The 7,459-nt window shown below is 38.8% G+C and overlaps 1 pseudogene; it reads left to right on the top strand.

Moving 5' to 3' along the window:
• The first annotated feature begins 266 nt into the window (after positions 1–266).
• Positions 267–5,552, top strand: LOC116336334 (annotated as a pseudogene).
• The last annotated feature ends 1,907 nt before the right edge of the window (positions 5,553–7,459 follow it).

Here is a 7,459-nt window from a genome sequence, read left to right as displayed (position 1 = left end):
TCTAATCTAAAGCAGAGAGATGCATATAGATAGATATATTCAGAGTGAGTATGAACAAAAGGAAACAAAAAGGTCATTAAAAAAGAAAGAAAGAAAAAAGAATAATGTTGTAATGGGTTGATAGGCGGGAGACCAACATAAATAGACCTAAATATAGTAAAGACAAAAAAATGTTGCATTTACATTTTTGAAGCTCCTCCTCTTGTTAGTTGTTTTATAAAATTGCTCCTCCAGCACCTCCCCTCTTCATCCAACAAAAGCAGTACAGTCCGTTTCGAAACTGCAAGTTCATCTTTCGTCAAACAGTGACAACATGCTGGTGACTCTCTGTGCTCTCATCGCTGCTCTAACATGTAAACACTTTGATTTATATTGCACACATATATACTAATTTCAGTGTGTTTCTCTGGACTCCATGTCTTCTTGTTGTTTGCAGGTGTGACTGGTGTGACGGTGCTGACACAGAAACCTCCTGTTTTATCAGTGAGCAAAGGAGACACAGCCACCATGGACTGTAACCTGGGGACTGTTAATATCAGTAACGCTCGGTGGTATAAACAGATTCCAGGAGGAAGTCCTCAGTTTGTGCTGAGATTTTATCATACCTGGGGCTCTCCAACCTATGGCTCTGGGTTCTCTGCTCCAAAATTCACATCCACTCATCAGTCAACAACAGATTATCGTTTGATCATCAAGAATGTGGAGGAGGGAGACTGCAGTTTATTACTGTAAGACACATGACAGCTCTGTTGATGAGTACGTATCACAGTGATTTACACTGTGACAAAAACCTCCTCACTGTTACTTCTGCTTTTTGAGATTTTTACACATACTGATAACAAAGACATCAGTGTATACTCACCACCTACAGAAAGTATTATTAAATAAATGTTATTTTTATTGACAAACATCAGACGGCACTAATGTTGTTCCACCATATGATTAACTAATATATTTTATATGAACACTTTTTGTCAGACATGTAAAAATGATTATGAACCAGAAACACTGAAGATATGAGTTATAGTTATTGTTTTGAAGACTCATCTAAATAAACGAGGACTATAATGTGACTGACATAATGCTCAAATAGTTTTTTTCCTTGTCCCTTTCACAGTCCATTCTTTTCGACATAAAGCTTTCTGTCATGCATTTTCTGTATGTGTTGGCTGTGATATGCTGAGTATCTATTTTTCTTGTTGAATGTTCAGCCATAGATTTCTGTAGTCCCAGTACTCTTAGATTTCCCCCTCACCACTGTACCTCACTGGTTTTCCACGGTGTGGGAATTTGAAGGTGGAAAATGTCACGGTTTGGCAGAGCAAACCGTGGGGATGTAGGGAAGGAGGACCCAGGCGCGGAGCTCTGTGTGTAAACAGTGCGGTTATTTACAGTGTATGGAAAAAACAACAATAAATCCCCGTGCCCTCCCCTGACTCCTGTGTCGCGTCCTCCGTGAAAAGTCCGTGTCTTAGTGCTCTCCGCTCCCGTGTCTCAGCACTCCCCGTGCTGGCTGCTGTCTGGTGCTCCACACCTCTCCTGGGGAAAACAATAGAGGCAGCTGTCAGGACACAATACTATAGCAGTCATGCACTCAAGGACTAAACCGAAACTGGATGACTAACGTGGAGTCTCACGCAATGATCCCGCGTCGGTGGGAGCTCAATCGGTCTCTTAAATAGCTCCCCCGATGAGCCTGATCAGCAGGAGGTGTGTGTCGGGCTTCAGGCATGGCCAATCCTCTAGCAGGACCACACTCATCAGGGCTGCAGGTGCTTGACATCCACACACATAAATACGCACACACACACACACACACACACACACACACACACACACACACACACCTGCCTACCCATACAATAAGTGAAACACCGAACAGAAGCATAGAATTACAAATACATATACATATCACAATGTAATTCATAACTGCTCGGGGACCCTGGGTCACTCCGACCCAGGACCCTGACAGAAACACTTAGGCTACGTCCACACTGCAGGTCTTAATGCCCAATTCTGATTTTTTGATCAAATCCGATTTTTTTGTCTGCTTGTTCACACTACAAATAAAATGTGACAGCAAACGTGCTCTAGTGTGAACCCTCAAAGCGGCCCGCATGCGCAAAAGAAGACGTCACACACAACGCGCTCTGTTTAGACCCAGACCAAACAGTATTGTTTGACTGATGGCCCTTAATATAAAGACTTGTTTCGGACTTTACGTTTCCCAATTTTGCTTTAAGTTATAGTTACATATGGCCTAATAATTATCCTTATTGCTGTTTTACAGAGGAGCGGTGCTTCAAAGGATAGTTGGAAATTTCTGTCAGAATCTGTAGATTATAACAGTACAAATAAAATGTTCACGTTTCTCCAACGCTGTCTTCCCAACAGTTTCACTGGATGGCCAGGAAGCGTTCGCGATGTCTTATCGGGCGCTTCTCTGGCGCTGATAATTGGCGTATGTCTCGTGTCAGTGATGTAAAAGACGGATTTAATGCGACCTGACCGTTCAAACAGCAGTCGCTTTCTAAAACATCGGATATGTATCAGATTCAGTACCACATATGAAAGTGACCCAGATCGGATTTGAAAATATCGGATTTGTGCCGTTCACACTGTCATACCATGATCGGATACGGGTCGCATAGGGTCAAAAAAATCGGATTTGATGCGCTTGCAGTGTCAAATCCGATTTTTGTCAAATCCGATTTTTGACACTGCAGGCGTCAAAAATCGCCTGCAGTGTCTTTTGCGCATGCGGGTCGCTTTGAGGGCCGTGAACCGTTCACACTGGAGCGTTTGCTGTCGCATTTTATTTGTAATGTGAACAAGCAGACAAAAAAAATCGGATTTGATCAAAAATCGGAATTGAGCATTAAGACCTGCAGTGTGAACGTAGCCTTATATATTTCTCTTGCTTTTTATACTCACTGTCAACAGTTTTTACATTATCATATTTGCAAACAACCATTCATTCTTGTTTTTGTGATATTTAGTCAGCTGTGAGATGTCACTACACGGTTTGACAAATCTTCTTTTCACCTTAGAATTCCAAAATGAAGATAAGTAACGTCTGAAATTACTCGACTGTCACATACATAGAACCTTTCTGTCATGTGTGGCTGTGTGGCAGGCAGAATGAAGGATCCAAATTAATGACTCACAAGAAACCAAGGAGTATACAGGGACCACACAGGGTAATGATACAACAACTGCAATAAAAAAAACCCACATGGTTTTAATACAACAGGGGGTAACAAGGGAATGGGAAACAGGAGGGAAACAGAGCTGGGACTAATCTGACATAACAAGACGGGGAGGAAGCAAGATTGAAAACACTGAACACAGGACATAAGACCGCCAAAGTAAAACAGGAAATACAAGACAGGCACGGAGACTTACAGACAGATAAGGAGACATGGCTGACAGGGAAAAGTGAACATGGAGCACAGAGAGAAGAGTAAAAAAACATGAAACGTGGAACACGGGGAAGGGAAGGTAACAGAAACCTGAGGACTATAACTAAGAATGTAACAGAAGCAGAAAACAATAATGGTAATAAAACCAAGAAAACAAACAAATCAAAACATATAACTAATCAGAATCAGCATACTTTATTAATCCCTAGGGAAATTATGTAATTGTATAACTAATTAAACTAATTAAAAACACAACACGCTAGGTTCCAGACCCAGTACCGTGATACTTTCAGCTTTAAAATCTAATCATGATTGATTTTATATCCGAATGAAATCAGAAAGTTAAAGTGTGAGATAATAAATCTTATCCACTGCTTCAGCTTAGTCTTATGCATGACAAGTTACAAATGTACTGTGTGATGCAGATGTGGATAAAGACATGAGAAAAACTGTGTTGCTCACATCTCAATCTGATTTGGACTTAAAAAAAAGAAAAAGAAAAACAAACTTGAATGTGACAGTAAAGTAAAAGCTCAGTCATTCAATGTGCTATGAAATATAAGCAGACTGATGAGGGGAAAATAAAGATGACAGTGAAAGTTGGTCTCAGCAGGATGTTTCAGTTCCTCTCCCCTCATCAGTGACAGTCAGGAGGTTTTTGTACAGCCATGTATACAAACTGAATCACTGTGGTATTCGGACAAGGCACCAAGCTGATTGTGACAAGTAAGTACTTTTAAACTGATCATAAAGTGGGAGAGATCTTCTTCATATTATTCAGTGTTTATGTTTTGATATCTTATGTTTCAGATTTTTATTCATTAATTATTAATATTCTAAGGAGCATTAAAATACAAGAGCCTTCTTCAATTCATTTCTTCAGAACTGAAAAAGCCTCTTAGATGAGGCTTGAAATGCTTGAAATGCTGTTGAATGTAATTCATTAACTTCGTGATTAGAGACAGATATAGATCTCTGTCATTCCTATGAAACAATAGAATTATTGCACTTTGATGAGACATTATTTAAAGACAAAATGTGAGAATAATTCAGTCTTCTTTAGTAGTAACTAATCTAAAAGTCAAATTATCTCAAAAAGGCAAAACACTAAATTAAAGTTAACATTCTGACCTTAATCTGGTTCAGTTTTAGAGCCAACTGTATTCTGTTTAACGTTTATCATAGCTGGTTTTGTTTTATTTCACACTAAAGAGTTTCAGACTAAAAAATACTGATTGATGTAAATGTTTATGTGTTTGAAATGTAACATTTCTACTGCTTTAGATACTCTTGATTTGTAGTTTTCTTGGAAGATATTAATTTGTTCAGTTTACTCAATTTTGTTATTTTATAGTAAATTGCTTCATGATGATGTTGTAGGACATAACCTGAAATGGTTTTCTTGTTTGTGTGTTTGTACATGAAATCTCTGCTGCTATAGAGGATTGGGTCTAATTTGGCAGATGCTATATTTTTCACGTCTACAATAAGTTATCATTTATAATAACAGATAGATTACATTCATCCACTGCTGTCTCTTACACAGTTCTTTTCTTAAAAATTTTTCTAGTATTTAATTGATTTATTTCAATGTTTCTGAATGTCTTTCATGTATTTTCAGGCTCCAGCCTCCCTCCTCCTGTCCTGACAGTCTTCCCTCCGTCCAGTGCTGAGCTCCAGTCCAACACAGCTTCTCTGGTCTGTCTGTCCAGTCAGTCTGTGTCTTTTGCAGATGTGAGCTGGTTGGCTGGTGGGAGTCCAGTGAGCAGTGGGATCTCTACCAGCACTGCTGTTCAGAGACCAGACCAGACTTACCAAATCAGCAGCTCTCTGACCATCCAGACATCAGACTGGAACATGGATAAGGTTTACACATGTAAAGTGTCTTTGGGCTCGCAGACTTCAGAGAAAACCATCAAGAAGTCAGAATGTCCTACTGAGTAGTAGAAGGGTCAGAATCAGCATTTAACATCTATCTGGCTCTTTAATGCTTCTGGCATTTGTTTAGTTCTCATTTCCATGTCATAAAATACGAGCAGTTACTGTTGTGACTGTTTGATTTATGTGCTCTACTGGCCTTTTCTATATGTTTATTCAGCAAAATAATAATAAAAAAATATTGTAACAAAATGCTTGATGTGCATCCTGTATTTCCCCTTTTTGTCATATTTCTTGTTCTAGTTTAACTTACCTGCAATAGTAAAGAGGTTTGAAAAAAGATGAGTATTAAATGAAACTGAATTTTCTTTGACTGTCAGTGAAGCATCATCTATTTTACACCTCCTTCTCTCTATTTCCAGGATGCACCTGCAGGCTTCTTGTCTGTATTTAGAGTTTTATGCAAATCAAGTGGTGAGATTCTAAGTGTCAAGTAAGAGGGGACTGTCTCCGACTGGAAACATTCTCAAATGTAAATTTATTTTCATATAAAAACGGTGCTTGACAGGCCTCATACTCTGAAAATATTTTTTGTTGACTTTAAGCCTGGCTAATACACAAAAATAAAGCAGGCAGTAGTATCTTGCCCAAGGATATTTGGCATTAAGACTGGAGCAGACAGGGATCAAACCACCAATCTTCTGATTAGTAGCTGACCTGATCTACTTCCTACAGGAGGCATTGTTGTGTATGTATAACAAATATGTAGGACTGCTTTCTTGCATTAACACAATTTCTCCAAAATTAGAAGCAGTCTGAATGATGCTAAAAAACCAGTTCATGCATTTATTACTTCTATGCAGGACTACTGTAATTCATTATTATCAGGCAGCCCTAAAAGCTCCCTGAAAAGCCCTCAGCTGATCCAAAATGGATTTATTAGTACTGACAAGGACTAGCGAGAGAGTGCATATTTCTCATATATTGTCTTACCTGTTAAATCCACAATCAAATTTAAAATACTTCTACTTGCATACAAGGTCCAAACAATCAGGTCCTGTTTTTTTTAAAGACCTCACAGATTGCAGGCTTACTTGTGGTTCCTAGTGTATTTAAGAGTAGAATGTGAGGCAGAGCCTTCAGCTTTCATGCCCCTCTTCTGTTGAACCAGCTTCCAATTTGGATTCACAGACACCCAAGCTAACTGTTTTTGATAAAGCAATAAAGCATAAGATCAGGGCTGGACCAGGTGACCCTGAATTCTCCTATAGTTATGCTTCAATAGATCCAAGTTGCTGAGGGCTTCCCATGATGTCTTTCTTCATTCCCCTTTTTTACTCTCTATGTGTTTATACAGCACATTGAATTTAATCTGATCTTTTTTGCTGTCTGCCTCCCCTCACCCCAACTTGGTCGTAGCAGATGGCCACCCCTCACTGACCCTGGTTCTGTTGGAGGTTTCTTCGTTTTAAAAGTGTCATTGCACTGGGTCTATAACACAGTGCTCATGTATTTTTGAGTTTTGTTAATATTCCTTGATTTAGTGTCAATCATGGTTTTAGTTCTCTTGATTGTTTTCTACTTGTGCTATATTTAAAGTTCTAGTCTTTATGAAAACTGAATTGAATTAAAAGGTGATGATGTGAGGTTTAATGTGTGAATACTGTGTGTTTGTTCTGGTGCCAAGGCCTTCAGAAAAACAAAAAGGTTATAACACAAAGTAGAAAAAAAATAAAAAAATAACACAAAGTAGATTAAGACAGCTGAGGATGATTGGCATTCTAAGTGGGCGAAAGAAAATAGCGTTGAAAAATAAATAAATTTTCCCCACAAGGGGGAGTCGTTGTCATCTCATCCACTGAAGAGTGCGATTGGACCTTTGACCTCTAGCATCAACAAGACATTTTCTCCCAGATAACTGCCATGTACTGGATATTTACTTTTTGGAGGGGGGGCATATGACCATGTAAAGCCAAGAGATGACTGTGTGGGAAAATACCAGTAGATCAGCAGAAATAATTTGGAAATTATTTAAATTAAGTTTTTGCTGCACAGCAATTTATTGTGTTTTCTGTATATTCTGGGAGATTCCTCATCTTAAGAACAGGAATCTCCACCGAAAGGGTGACTTGGTAAATAAAGCACAGTAACTGAATATT

Source organism: Oreochromis aureus, linkage group 4, assembly GCF_013358895.1.
Source record: "Oreochromis aureus strain Israel breed Guangdong linkage group 4, ZZ_aureus, whole genome shotgun sequence".
NCBI lineage: Eukaryota > Metazoa > Chordata > Actinopteri > Cichliformes > Cichlidae > Oreochromis > Oreochromis aureus.
The sequence above is the reverse complement of the archived record's forward strand: the minus strand, read 5'-3'. Positions and strand labels throughout refer to the sequence as shown.